The sequence below is a fragment of the Lissotriton helveticus genome, chromosome 11 (assembly GCF_964261635.1).
Source record: "Lissotriton helveticus chromosome 11, aLisHel1.1, whole genome shotgun sequence".
Taxonomy (NCBI): Eukaryota; Metazoa; Chordata; class Amphibia; order Caudata; family Salamandridae; genus Lissotriton; species Lissotriton helveticus.
In genome coordinates, this window is record NC_136072.1 from 38,253,939 (window position 1) to 38,266,646 (window position 12,708).

General features: G+C 43.7%; 14 non-coding genes across 14 annotated transcripts; all 14 read right to left on the bottom strand.

The window, feature by feature from the left end:
• Nucleotides 1–777: 777 nt before the first annotated feature.
• TRNAG-CCC (transfer RNA glycine (anticodon CCC)) lies at nt 778–849 on the bottom strand. Its single transcript has one exon. It is a non-coding gene; the product is annotated as a tRNA-Gly (tRNA).
• Nucleotides 850–1,400: 551 nt separating this feature from the next.
• On the bottom strand, nt 1,401–1,472 carry TRNAM-CAU (transfer RNA methionine (anticodon CAU)). Its single transcript has one exon. It is a non-coding gene; the product is annotated as a tRNA-Met (tRNA).
• A 628-nt stretch (nt 1,473–2,100) lies between these two features.
• Nucleotides 2,101–2,172, bottom strand: TRNAG-UCC (transfer RNA glycine (anticodon UCC)). Its single transcript has one exon. It is a non-coding gene; the product is annotated as a tRNA-Gly (tRNA).
• A 547-nt stretch (nt 2,173–2,719) lies between these two features.
• On the bottom strand, nt 2,720–2,791 carry TRNAM-CAU (transfer RNA methionine (anticodon CAU)). Its single transcript has one exon. It is a non-coding gene; the product is annotated as a tRNA-Met (tRNA).
• Nucleotides 2,792–3,684: 893 nt separating this feature from the next.
• Nucleotides 3,685–3,756, bottom strand: TRNAG-CCC (transfer RNA glycine (anticodon CCC)). The gene has a single exon. It is a non-coding gene; the product is annotated as a tRNA-Gly (tRNA).
• Nucleotides 3,757–4,307: 551 nt separating this feature from the next.
• On the bottom strand, nt 4,308–4,379 carry TRNAM-CAU (transfer RNA methionine (anticodon CAU)). Its single transcript has one exon. It is a non-coding gene; the product is annotated as a tRNA-Met (tRNA).
• A 2,210-nt stretch (nt 4,380–6,589) lies between these two features.
• TRNAG-CCC (transfer RNA glycine (anticodon CCC)) lies at nt 6,590–6,661 on the bottom strand. Its single transcript has one exon. It is a non-coding gene; the product is annotated as a tRNA-Gly (tRNA).
• Nucleotides 6,662–7,912: 1,251 nt separating this feature from the next.
• TRNAG-UCC (transfer RNA glycine (anticodon UCC)) lies at nt 7,913–7,984 on the bottom strand. The gene has a single exon. It is a non-coding gene; the product is annotated as a tRNA-Gly (tRNA).
• Nucleotides 7,985–8,531: 547 nt separating this feature from the next.
• TRNAM-CAU (transfer RNA methionine (anticodon CAU)) lies at nt 8,532–8,603 on the bottom strand. Its single transcript has one exon. It is a non-coding gene; the product is annotated as a tRNA-Met (tRNA).
• A 904-nt stretch (nt 8,604–9,507) lies between these two features.
• Nucleotides 9,508–9,579, bottom strand: TRNAG-CCC (transfer RNA glycine (anticodon CCC)). The gene has a single exon. It is a non-coding gene; the product is annotated as a tRNA-Gly (tRNA).
• Nucleotides 9,580–10,130: 551 nt separating this feature from the next.
• TRNAM-CAU (transfer RNA methionine (anticodon CAU)) lies at nt 10,131–10,202 on the bottom strand. Its single transcript has one exon. It is a non-coding gene; the product is annotated as a tRNA-Met (tRNA).
• Nucleotides 10,203–10,830: 628 nt separating this feature from the next.
• Nucleotides 10,831–10,902, bottom strand: TRNAG-UCC (transfer RNA glycine (anticodon UCC)). The gene has a single exon. It is a non-coding gene; the product is annotated as a tRNA-Gly (tRNA).
• Nucleotides 10,903–11,449: 547 nt separating this feature from the next.
• On the bottom strand, nt 11,450–11,521 carry TRNAM-CAU (transfer RNA methionine (anticodon CAU)). The gene has a single exon. It is a non-coding gene; the product is annotated as a tRNA-Met (tRNA).
• Nucleotides 11,522–12,425: 904 nt separating this feature from the next.
• On the bottom strand, nt 12,426–12,497 carry TRNAG-CCC (transfer RNA glycine (anticodon CCC)). The gene has a single exon. It is a non-coding gene; the product is annotated as a tRNA-Gly (tRNA).
• Between the last annotated feature and the right edge of the window lie 211 nt (nt 12,498–12,708).

The window sequence follows — 12,708 nt, forward strand, 5'->3', positions numbered from 1 at the left end:
TCCCCTCTCGCAATCAGTCATAACTGAAAGTCAGACATTCTCAGGCACTAGCCGTTTCAAACCTTTATCAAGACAGCAGCTCTTGAACCCTCTATATCTCTCTCTCTGATACTAGCGCTAGCATGCTCAGGATTTGGCTTTACCTAGGTGCCAGAGATCTACCCGGTGAGGGCTTGCCCGGTGTGAGGCTTTTGAGCGTTTGGGAGCGTTCGGGACGTGAGTGGACGTTGGACAGGAAACTATGCAAATTTGAATCATCCAACCTTCCTGCTGCATTGAGACGCTCTTTCCATGGACATCTGCCCCTTGGATTCCTCTCAACTTGCCTTCTGATAAAACATTTTGTGAGCCGCAGGTACCTTCGACAGCTACAAGGTGGCGCTACATGCAGGTGAGAGCACAAGTATGCACAAAATGTTAAGGACTTTTGACAGATTTATCGGTGGATCTTGTATATTTTTTTCAGAGGCTAGAAATTGCCTAGAAATGCTTTCTAACATAGAGATGCTAGAGTTATAATGTCTGGTCGGGCCTCAGCCCTTTCATTGTCTGCCCACTGTAACATATTTATTACCAGCACATGTGAGTGGTGACTCTGCTTTATGAAACTTATCATATATTAGGCCAATGAATGTAGCAGAAGGGGCGATCGAGAGGTTTGCCTACGTATTTGTTTATTTCTTTATATATGGCTGATTAATCTGTTCATGATATTTCCATTTTGTGAAATGTTGAATTAAAGTATATCCTGCTTGCAGAATATATAAGTATTTGCATTGCGTTGGCCGGGAATCGAACCCGGGTCAACTGCTTGGGAAGCAGCTATGCTCACCACTATACCACCAACGCCCTCTGACATTTGCGCTCTCGGTTCTAAATATTATGACCCAGAGATCAATGACTATCTTGCACCAGCTTCAATGGTGCATTTGGTTTAGATACCAACATGAAAAGCAGTAGAACGTTATTTGCAGAGGGTAAGGAACTGGGGATTAAAACCAAGGACAAAGCTGTGCAGATGAGAAGAATGGAAAGCAGCAGTACAAATAATATATATATATAACATATAGAGGCAGCAAGGGAAGCAAAGCAGGGAAGAGAAAGAGAGAACATTCCATGAAATGCCCAGGAGATAGATAAGAGCAGAACAAAAAGGGAAGAATGAAATTCAAAGCCTGCACAGAAAAGTGTTTGAAGGTCCCACCAGTCATGTATGCTTATTATTGTGTGTCTTTACTTTCAAAGTACAGGGTGGATCCTTTGACACTCCCTCTCTTGTATTTAAGCAGACACAGATAGTTGAGAAGTCTTATATCACTTAGCTGGCACAAGCTTGCGCTTTTCCTTTCCGGCAGCGTGGAAATGACAGCTTGGTCCTTGGAAGAAAAATCAAGCAAAATTAGCAGAGGATGGTTTCGATCCATCGACCTCTGGGTTATGGGCCCAGCACGCTTCCGCTGCGCCACTCTGCTCCTTTATCAGAGTGTTCTCTTTATGCAGATGAGGAGCATTCAGGGGAGTGACATGGGCGTTCGGGACGTGAGAGGACGATGGGCAGGAAACTGTGCAAATTTGAAGCATCCATCCTTCCTGCTGCAGTCAGAGGCTCTTTCCAAGAACATCTGCCTCTTGGATTCCTCTCAACTTGCCTTCTGATAAAACATTTTGTGAGCCGCAGTTACCTTCGGCGCCTACAATGTGGCGCTACATTCAGGTGAGAGCACAAGTATGCCCAAAATATTGGGGACTTTTGCCAGATTTATCGATGGATTTTACATATTTTTTTCAGAGGCTAGACATTACCTAGGAATGCTTTTTAACATAGAGATGCTTTAGGTATAATGTGTGGTCGGGCCTCAGCCCGTTCATTGTCTTCCCACTGTAACATATTTATTACCAGCTCATGTGAGTGGTGACTCTGCTTTATGAAACTTATCATATAGTAGGACAATGAGTATGGCAGAAGGGGCGATCGAGATGCTTGCCTACATATTTGTTTATTTTTTATATAATGGCTGATTAATCTGTTCATGATATTTCCATTTTGTGACATGTTGCATTAAAATATATCCTGATTGCAGAATATATAAGAATTGGTACTGCGTTGGCCGGGAATCGAACCCAGGTCAACTGCTTGGAAGGCAGCTATGCTCACCACTATACCACCAACGCCCTCTGATCTGTGCAATCTCGGTTCTAAACATTACGACCCTGAGTTCAATGTCTATCTTGCACCAGCTTCAATGGTGCATTTGGTTTAGATACCAACATGAGAAGCAGTAGAAAGGTTTTAGCAGATTGTAAGGAACTGGGATTGAAACCAAGGACAAAGCTGTGAAGAAGAGAAGAATGGTAAGCAGCAGTACAAATAATGGATATGAACATATAGAGGCAGCATGGGAAGCAAAGCAGGGAAAAGAAAGAGAGAACATTCCAGGAAATGCCCAGGAGATAGATAAGAGCAGAACAAAAAGGGAAGAATGATATTCAAAGCATGCCCAGAAAAGTGTTTGAAGGTCCCACCAGTCATTTATGCTTATTATTGTGTGTCTTTACTTTCAAGGTACAGGGTGGATCCCTTGACGATCCCTCTCTTGTATTTCAGCAGACACAGATAGTTCAGAAGTCGTTTCTACCATAGCTGGCACAAGCTTGCGCTTTTCCTTGCTGGCAGCCTTAAAATGACAGCTTGGTCCTTGGAAGAAAAATCAAGCAAAATTAGCAGAGGATGGTTTCGATCCATCGACCTCTGGGTTATGGGCCCAGCACGCTTCCGCTGCGCCACTCTGCTGCATTGGGACAGTGTTCTCTTTATGCAGATGAGGAGCATTCAGCAGAGTAGCGTGGGATTGGTCGGGCTCTCACCTCATTTGCCTAAGTATATCGCAAGGCATGCTGGGTATAGAAAAACTTCATCTTCCCCTCTCGCAATCAGTCATAACTGAAAGTCAGACATTCTCAGGCACTAGCCGTTTCAAACCTTTATCAAGACAGCAGCTCTTGAACCCTCTATATCTCTCTCTCTGATACTAGCGCTAGCATGCTCAGGATTTGGCTTTACCTGGGTGCCAGAGATCTACCCGGTGAGGGCGAGGCTTTTGAGCGTTTGGGAGCGTTCGGGACGTGAGTGGACGTTGGACAGGAAACTATGCAAATTTGAATCATCCAACCTTCCTGCTGCATTGAGACGCTCTTTCCATGGACATCTGCCCCTTGGATTCCTCTCAACTTGCCTTCTGATAAAACATTTTGTGAGCCGCAGGTACCTTCGACAGCTACAAGGTGGCGCTACATGCAGGTGAGAGCACAAGTATGCACAAAATGTTAAGGACTTTTGACAGATTTATCGGTGGATCTTGTATATTTTTTTCAGAGGCTAGATATTGCCTAGAAATGCTTTCTAACATAGAGATGCTAGAGTTATAATGTCTGGTCGGGCCTCAGCCCTTTCATTGTCTGCCCACTGTAACATATTTATTACCAGCACATGTGAGTGGTGACTCTGCTTTATGAAACTTATCATATATTAGGCCAATGAATGTAGCAGAAGGGGCGATCGAGAGGTTTGCCTACGTATTTGTTTATTTCTTTATATATGGCTGATTAATCTGTTCATGATATTTCCATTTTGTGAAATGTTGAATTAAAGTATATCCTGCTTGCAGAATATATAAGTATTTGCATTGCGTTGGCCGGGAATCGAACCCGGGTCAACTGCTTGGGAAGCAGCTATGCTCACCACTATACCACCAACGCCCTCTGACATTTGCGCTCTCGGTTCTAAATATTATGACCCAGAGATCAATGACTATCTTGCACCAGCTTCAATGGTGCATTTGGTTTAGATACCAACATGAAAAGCAGTAGAACGTTATTTGCAGAGGGTAAGGAACTGGGGATTAAAACCAAGGACAAAGCTGTGCAGATGAGAAGAATGGAAAGCAGCAGTACAATTAATATATATATATAACATATAGAGGCAGCAAGGGAAGCAAAGCAGGGAAGAGAAAGAGAGAACATTCCATGAAATGCCTAGGAGATAGATAAGAGCAGAACAAAAAGGGAAGAATGAAATTCAAAGCCTGCACAGAAAAGTGTTTGAAGGTCCCACCAGTCATGTATGCTTATTATTGTGTGTCTTTACTTTCAAAGTACAGGGTGGATCCTTTGACACTCCCTCTCTTGTATTTCAGCAGACACAGATAGTTGAGAATTCTTATATCACTTAGCTGGCACAAGCTTGCGCTTTTCCTTTCTGGCAGCGTGGAAATGACAGCTTGGTCCTTGGAAGAAAAATCAAGCAAAATTAGCAGAGGATGGTTTCGATCCATCGACCTCTGGGTTATGGGCCCAGCACGCTTCCGCTGCGCCACTCTGCTCCTTTATCAGAGTGTTCTCTTTATGCAGATGAGGAGCATTCAGGGGAGTGACGTGGGCGTTCGGGACGTGAGAGGACGATGGGCAGGAAACTGTGCAAATTTGAAGCATCCATCCTTCCTGCTGCAGTCAGAGGCTCTTTCCAAGAACATCTGCCTCTTGGATTCCTCTCAACTTGCCTTCTGATAAAACATTTTGTGAGCCGCAGTTACCTTCGGCGCCTACAAGGTGGCGCTACATTCAGGTGAGAGCACAAGTATGCCCAAAATATTGGGGACTTTTGCCAGATTTATCGATGGATTTTACATATTTTTTTCAGAGGCTAGACATTACCTAGGAATGCTTTTTAACATAGAGATGCTTTAGGTATAATGTGTGGTCGGGCCTCAGCCCGTTCATTGTCTTCCCACTGTAACATATTTATTACCAGCTCATGTGAGTGGTGACTCTGCTTTATGAAACTTATCATATAGTAGGACAATGAGTATGGCAGAAGGGGCGATCGAGATGCTTGCCTACATATTTGTTTATTTTTTATATAATGGCTGATTAATCTGTTCATGATATTTCCATTTTGTGACATGTTGCATTAAAATATATCCTGATTGCAGAATATATAAGAATTGGTACTGCGTTGGCCGGGAATCGAACCGGGGTCAACTGCTTGGAAGGCAGCTATGCTCACCACTATACCACCAACGCCCTCTGATCTGTGCAATCTCGGTTCTAAACATTACGAGCCTGAGTTCAATGTCTATCTTGCACCAGCTTCAATGGTGCATTTGGTTAAGATACCAACATGAGAAGCAGTAGAAAGGTTTTAGCAGATTGTAAGGAACTGGGATTGAAACCAAGGACAAAGCTGTGAAGAAGAGAAGAATGGTAAGCAGCAGTACAAATAATGGATATGAACATATAGAGGCAGCATGGGAAGCAAAGCAGGGAAAAGAAAGAGAGAACATTCCAGGAAATGCCCAGGAGATAGATAAGAGCAGAACAAAAAGGGAAGAATGATATTCAAAGCATGCCCAGAAAAGTGTTTGAAGGTCCCACCAGTCATTTATGCTTATTATTGTGTGTCTTTACTTTCAAGGTACAGGGTGGATCCCTTGACGATCCCTCTCTTGTATTTCAGCAGACACAGATAGTTCAGAAGTCGTTTCTACCATAGCTGGCACAAGCTTGCGCTTTTCCTTGCTGGCAGCCTTAAAATGACAGCTTGGTCCTTGGAAGAAAAATCAAGCAAAATTAGCAGAGGATGGTGTGATCCATCGACCTCTGGGTTATGGGCCCAGCACGCTTCCGCTGCGCCACTCTGCTGCGTTGGGACAGTGTTCTCTTTATGCAGATGAGGAGCATTCAGCAGAGTAGCGTGGGATTGGTCGGGCTCTCACCTCATTTGCCTAAGTATATCGCAAGGCATGCTGGGTATAGAAAAACTTCATCTTCCCCTCTCGCAATCAGTCATAACTGAAAGTCAGACATTCTCAGGCACTAGCCGTTTCAAACCTTTATCAAGACAGCAGCTCTTGAACCCTCTATATCTCTCTCTCTGATACTAGCGCTAGCATGCTCAGGATTTGGCTTTACCTGGGTGCCAGAGATCTACCCGGTGAGGGGAGGCTTTTGAGCGTTTGGGAGCGTTTGGGAGCATTCTGGACGTTGGACAGGAAACTATGCAAATTTGAATCATCCAACCTTCCTGCTGCATTGAGACGCTCTTTCCATGGACATCTGCCCCTTGGATTCCTCTCAACTTGCCTTCTGATAAAACATTTTGTGAGCCGCAGGTACCTTCGACAGCTACAAGGTGGCGCTACATGCAGGTGAGAGCACAAGTATGCACAAAATGTTAAGGACTTTTGACAGATTTATCGGTGGATCTTGTATATTTTTTTCAGAGGCTAGATATTGCCTAGAAATGCTTTCTAACATAGAGATGCTAGAGTTATAATGTCTGGTCGGGCCTCAGCCCTTTCATTGTCTGCCCACTGTAACATATTTATTACCAGCACATGTGAGTGGTGACTCTGCTTTATGAAACTTATCATATATTAGGCCAATGAATGTAGCAGAAGGGGCGATTGAGAGGTTTGCCTACGTATTTGTTTATTTCTTTATATATGGCTGATTAATCTGTTCATGATATTTCCATTTTGTGAAATGTTGAATTAAAGTATATCCTGCTTGCAGAATATATAAGTATTTGCATTGCGTTGGCCGGGAATCGAACCTGGGTCAACTGCTTGGGAAGCAGCTATGCTCACCACTATACCACCAACGCCCTCTGACATTTGCGCTCTCGGTTCTAAATATTATGACCCAGAGATCAATGACTATCTTGCACCAGCTTCAATGGTGCATTTGGTTTAGATACCAACATGAAAAGCAGTAGAACGTTATTTGCAGAGGGTAAGGAACTGGGGATTAAAACCAAGGACAAAGCTGTGCAGATGAGAAGAATGGAAAGCAGCAGTACAATTAATATATATATATAACATATAGAGGCAGCAAGGGAAGCAAAGCAGGGAAGAGAAAGAGAGAACATTCCATGAAATGCCCAGGAGATAGATAAGAGCAGAACAAAAAGGGAAGAATGAAATTCAAAGCCTGCACAGAAAAGTGTTTGAAGGTCCCACCAGTCATGTATGCTTATTATTGTGTGTCTTTACTTTCAAAGTACAGGGTGGATCCTTTGACACTCCCTCTCTTGTATTTCAGCAGACACAGATAGTTGAGAAGTCTTATATCACTTAGCTGGCACAAGCTTGCGCTTTTCCTTTCCGGCAGCGTGGAAATGACAGCTTGGTCCTTGGAAGAAAAATCAAGCAAAATTAGCAGAGGATGGTTTCGATCCATCGACCTCTGGGTTATGGGCCCAGCACGCTTCCGCTGTGCCACTCTGCTCCTTTATCAGAGTGTTCTCTTTATGCAGATGAGGAGCATTCAGGGGAGTGACATGGGCGTTCGGGACGTGAGAGGACGATGGGCAGGAAACTGTGCAAATTTGAAGCATCCATCCTTCCTGCTGCAGTCAGAGGCTCTTTCCAAGAACATCTGCCTCTTGGATTCCTCTCAACTTGCCTTCTGATAAAACATTTTGTGAGCCGCAGTTACCTTCGGCGCCTACAAGGTGGCGCTACATTCAGGTGAGAGCACAAGTATGCCCAAAATATTGGGGACTTTTGCCAGATTTATCGATGGATTTTACATATTTTTTTCAGAGGCTAGACATTACCTAGGAATGCTTTTTAACATAGAGATGCTTTAGGTATAATGTGTGGTCGGGCCTCAGCCCGTTCATTGTCTTCCCACTGTAACATATTTATTACCAGCTAATGTGAGTGGTGACTCTGCTTTATGAAACTTATCATATAGTAGGACAATGAGTATGGCAGAAGGGGCGATCGAGATGCTTGCCTACATATTTGTTTATTTTTTATATAATGGCTGATTAATCTGTTCATGATATTTCCATTTTGTGACATGTTGCATTAAAATATATCCTGATTGCAGAATATATAAGAATTGGTACTGCGTTGGCCGGGAATCGAACCCAGGTCAACTGCTTGGAAGGCAGCTATGCTCACCACTATACCACCAACGCCCTCTGATCTGTGCAATCTCGGTTCTAAACATTACGAGCCTGAGTTCAATGTCTATCTTGCACCAGCTTCAATGGTGCATTTGGTTTAGATACCAACATGAGAAGCAGTAGAAAGGTTTTAGCAGATTGTAAGGAACTGGGATTGAAACCAAGGACAAAGCTGTGAAGAAGAGAAGAATGGTAAGCAGCAGTACAAATAATGGATATGAACATATAGAGGCAGCATGGGAAGCAAAGCAGGGAAAAGAAAGAGAGAACATTCCAGGAAATGCCCAGGAGATAGATAAGAGCAGAACAAAAAGGGAAGAATGATATTCAAAGCATGCCCAGAAAAGTGTTTGAAGGTCCCACCAGTCATTTATGCTTATTATTGTGTGTCTTTACTTTCAAGGTACAGGGTGGATCCCTTGACGATCCCTCTCTTGTATTTCAGCAGACACAGATAGTTCAGAAGTCGTTTCTACCATAGCTGGCACAAGCTTGCGCTTTTCCTTGCTGGCAGCCTTAAAATGACAGCTTGGTCCTTGGAAGAAAAATCAAGCAAAATTAGCAGAGGATGGTTTCGATCCATCGACCTCTGGGTTATGGGCCCAGCACGCTTCCGCTGCGCCACTCTGCTGCATTGGGACAGTGTTCTCTTTATGCAGATGAGGAGCATTCAGCAGAGTAGCGTGGGATTGGTCGGGCTCTCACCTCATTTGCCTAAGTATATCGCAAGGCATGCTGGGTATAGAAAAACTTCATCTTCCCCTCTCGCAATCAGTCATAACTGAAAGTCAGACATTCTCAGGCACTAGCCGTTTCAAACCTTTATCAAGACAGCAGCTCTTGAACCCTCTATATCTCTCTCTCTGATACTAGCGCTAGCATGCTCAGGATTTGGCTTTACCTAGGTGCCAGAGATCTACCCGGTGAGGGCTTGCCCGGTGTGAGGGTTTTGAGCGTTTGGGAGCGTTCGGGACGTGAGTGGACGTTGGACAGGAAACTATGCAAATTTGAATCATCCAACCTTCCTGCTGCATTGAGACGCTCTTTCCATGGACATCTGCCCCTTGGATTCCTCTCAACTTGCCTTCTGATAAAACATTTTGTGAGCCGCAGGTACCTTCGACAGCTACAAGGTGGCGCTACATGCAGGTGAGAGCACAAGTATGCACAAAATGTTAAGGACTTTTGACAGATTTATCGGTGGATCTTGTATATTTTTTTCAGAGGCTAGATATTGCCTAGAAATGCTTTCTAACATAGAGATGCTAGAGTTATAATGTCTGGTCGGGCCTCAGCCCTTTCATTGTCTGCCCACTGTAACATATTTATTACCAGCACATGTGAGTGGTGACTCTGCTTTATGAAACTTATCATATATTAGGCCAATGAATGTAGCAGAAGGGGCGATCGAGAGGTTTGCCTACGTATTTGTTTATTTCTTTATATATGGCTGATTAATCTGTTCATGATATTTCCATTTTGTGAAATGTTGAATTAAAGTATATCCTGCTTGCAGAATATATAAGTATTTGCATTGCGTTGGCCGGGAATCGAACCCGGGTCAACTGCTTGGGAAGCAGCTATGCTCACCACTATACCACCAACGCCCTCTGACATTTGCGCTCTCGGTTCTAAATATTATGACCCAGAGATCAATGACTATCTTGCACCAGCTTCAATGGTGCATTTGGTTTAGATACCAACATGAAAAGCAGTAGAACGTTATTTGCAGAGGGTAAGGAACTGGGGATTAAAACCAAGGACAAAGCTGTGCAGATGAGAAGAATGGAAAGCAGCAGTACAAATAATATATATATATAACATATAGAGGCAGCAAGGGAAGCAAAGCAGGGAAGAGAAAGAGAGAACATTCCATGAAATGCCCAGGAGATAGATAAGAGCAGAACAAAAAGGGAAGAATGAAATTCAAAGCCTGCACAGAAAAGTGTTTGAAGGTCCCACCAGTCATGTATGCTTATTATTGTGTGTCTTTACTTTCAAAGTACAGGGTGGATCCTTTGACACTCCCTCTCTTGTATTTAAGCAGACACAGATAGTTGAGAAGTCTTATATCACTTAGCTGGCACAAGCTTGCGCTTTTCCTTTCCGGCAGCGTGGAAATGACAGCTTGGTCCTTGGAAGAAAAATCAAGCAAAATTAGCAGAGGATGGTTTCGATCCATCGACCTCTGGGTTATGGGCCCAGCACGCTTCCGCTGCGCCACTCTGCTCCTTTATCAGAGTGTTCTCTTTATGCAGATGAGGAGCATTCAGGGGAGTGACATGGGCGTTCGGGACGTGAGAGGACGATGGGCAGGAAACTGTGCAAATTTGAAGCATCCATCCTTCCTGCTGCAGTCAGAGGCTCTTTCCAAGAACATCTGCCTCTTGGATTCCTCTCAACTTGCCTTCTGATAAAACATTTTGTGAGCCGCAGTTACCTTCGGCGCCTACAATGTGGCGCTACATTCAGGTGAGAGCACAAGTATGCCCAAAATATTGGGGACTTTTGCCAGATTTATCGATGGATTTTACATATTTTTTTCAGAGGCTAGACATTACCTAGGAATGCTTTTTAACATAGAGATGCTTTAGGTATAATGTGTGGTCGGGCCTCAGCCCGTTCATTGTCTTCCCACTGTAACATATTTATTACCAGCTCATGTGAGTGGTGACTCTGCTTTATGAAACTTATCATATAGTAGGACAATGAGTATGGCAGAAGGGGCGATCGAGATGCTTGCCTACATATTTGTTTATTTTTTATATAATGGCTGATTAATCTGTTCATGATATTTCCATTTTGTGACATGTTGCATTAAAATATATCCTGATTGCAGAATATATAAGAATTGGTACTGCGTTGGCCGGGAATCGAACCCAGGTCAACTGCTTGGAAGGCAGCTATGCTCACCACTATACCACCAACGCCCTCTGATATGTGCAATCTCGGTTCTAAACATTACGACCCTGAGTTCAATGTCTATCTTGCACCAGCTTCAATGGTGCATTTGGTTTAGATACCAACATGAGAAGCAGTAGAAAGGTTTTAGCAGATTGTAAGGAACTGGGATTGAAACCAAGGACAAAGCTGTGAAGAAGAGAAGAATGGTAAGCAGCAGTACAAATAATGGATATGAACATATAGAGGCAGCATGGGAAGCAAAGCAGGGAAAAGAAAGAGAGAACATTCCAGGAAATGCCCAGGAGATAGATAAGAGCAGAACAAAAAGGGAAGAATGATATTCAAAGCATGCCCAGAAAAGTGTTTGAAGGTCCCACCAGTCATTTATGCTTATTATTGTGTGTCTTTACTTTCAAGGTACAGGGTGGATCCCTTGACGATCCCTCTCTTGTATTTCAGCAGACACAGATAGTTCAGAAGTCGTTTCTACCATAGCTGGCACAAGCTTGCGCTTTTCCTTGCTGGCAGCCTTAAAATGACAGCTTGGTCCTTGGAAGAAAAATCAAGCAAAATTAGCAGAGGATGGTTTCGATCCATCGACCTCTGGGTTATGGGCCCAGCACGCTTCCGCTGCGCCACTCTGCTGCATTGGGACAGTGTTCTCTTTATGCAGATGAGGAGCATTCAGCAGAGTAGCGTGGGATTGGTCGGGCTCTCACCTCATTTGCCTAAGTATATCGCAAGGCATGCTGGGTATAGAAAAACTTCATCTTCCCCTCTCGCAATCAGTCATAACTGAAAGTCAGACATTCTCAGGCACTAGCCGTTTCAAACCTTTATCAAGACAGCAGCTCTTGAACCCTCTATATCTCTCTCTCTGATACTAGCGCTAGCATGCTCAGGATTTGGCTTTACCTAGGTGCCAGAGATCTACCCGGTGAGGGCTTGCCCGGTGTGAGGCTTTTGAGCGTTTGGGAGCGTTCGGGACGTGAGTGGACGTTGGACAGGAAACTATGCAAATTTGAATCATCCAACCTTCCTGCTGCATTGAGACGCTCTTTCCATGGACATCTGCCCCTTGGATTCCTCTCAACTTGCCTTCTGATAAAACATTTTGTGAGCCGCAGGTACCTTCGACAGCTACAAGGTGGCGCTACATGCAGGTGAGAGCACAAGTATGCACAAAATGTTAAGGACTTTTGACAGATTTATCGGTGGATCTTGTATATTTTTTTCAGAGGCTAGATATTGCCTAGAAATGCTTTCTAACATAGAGATGCTAGAGTTATAATGTCTGGTCGGGCCTCAGCCCTTTCATTGTCTGCCCACTGTAACATATTTATTACCAGCACATGTGAGTGGTGACTCTGCTTTATGAAACTTATCATATATTAGGCCAATGAATGTAGCAGAAGGGGCGATCGAGAGGTTTGCCTACGTATTTGTTTATTTCTTTATATATGGCTGATTAATCTGTTCATGATATTTCCATTTTGTGAAATGTTGAATTAAAGTATATCCTGCTTGCAGAATATATAAGTATTTGCATTGCGTTGGCCGGGAATCGAACCCGGGTCAACTGCTTGGGAAGCAGCTATGCTCACCACTATACCACCAACGCCCTCTGACATTTGCGCTCTCGGTTCTAAATATTATGACCCAGAGATCAATGACTATCTTGCACCAGCTTCAATGGTGCATTTGGTTTAGATACCAACATGAAAAGCAGTAGAACGTTATTTGCAGAGGGTAAGGAACTGGGGATTAAAACCAAGGACAAAGCTGTGCAGATGAGAAGAATGGAAAGCAGCAGTACAAATAATATATATATA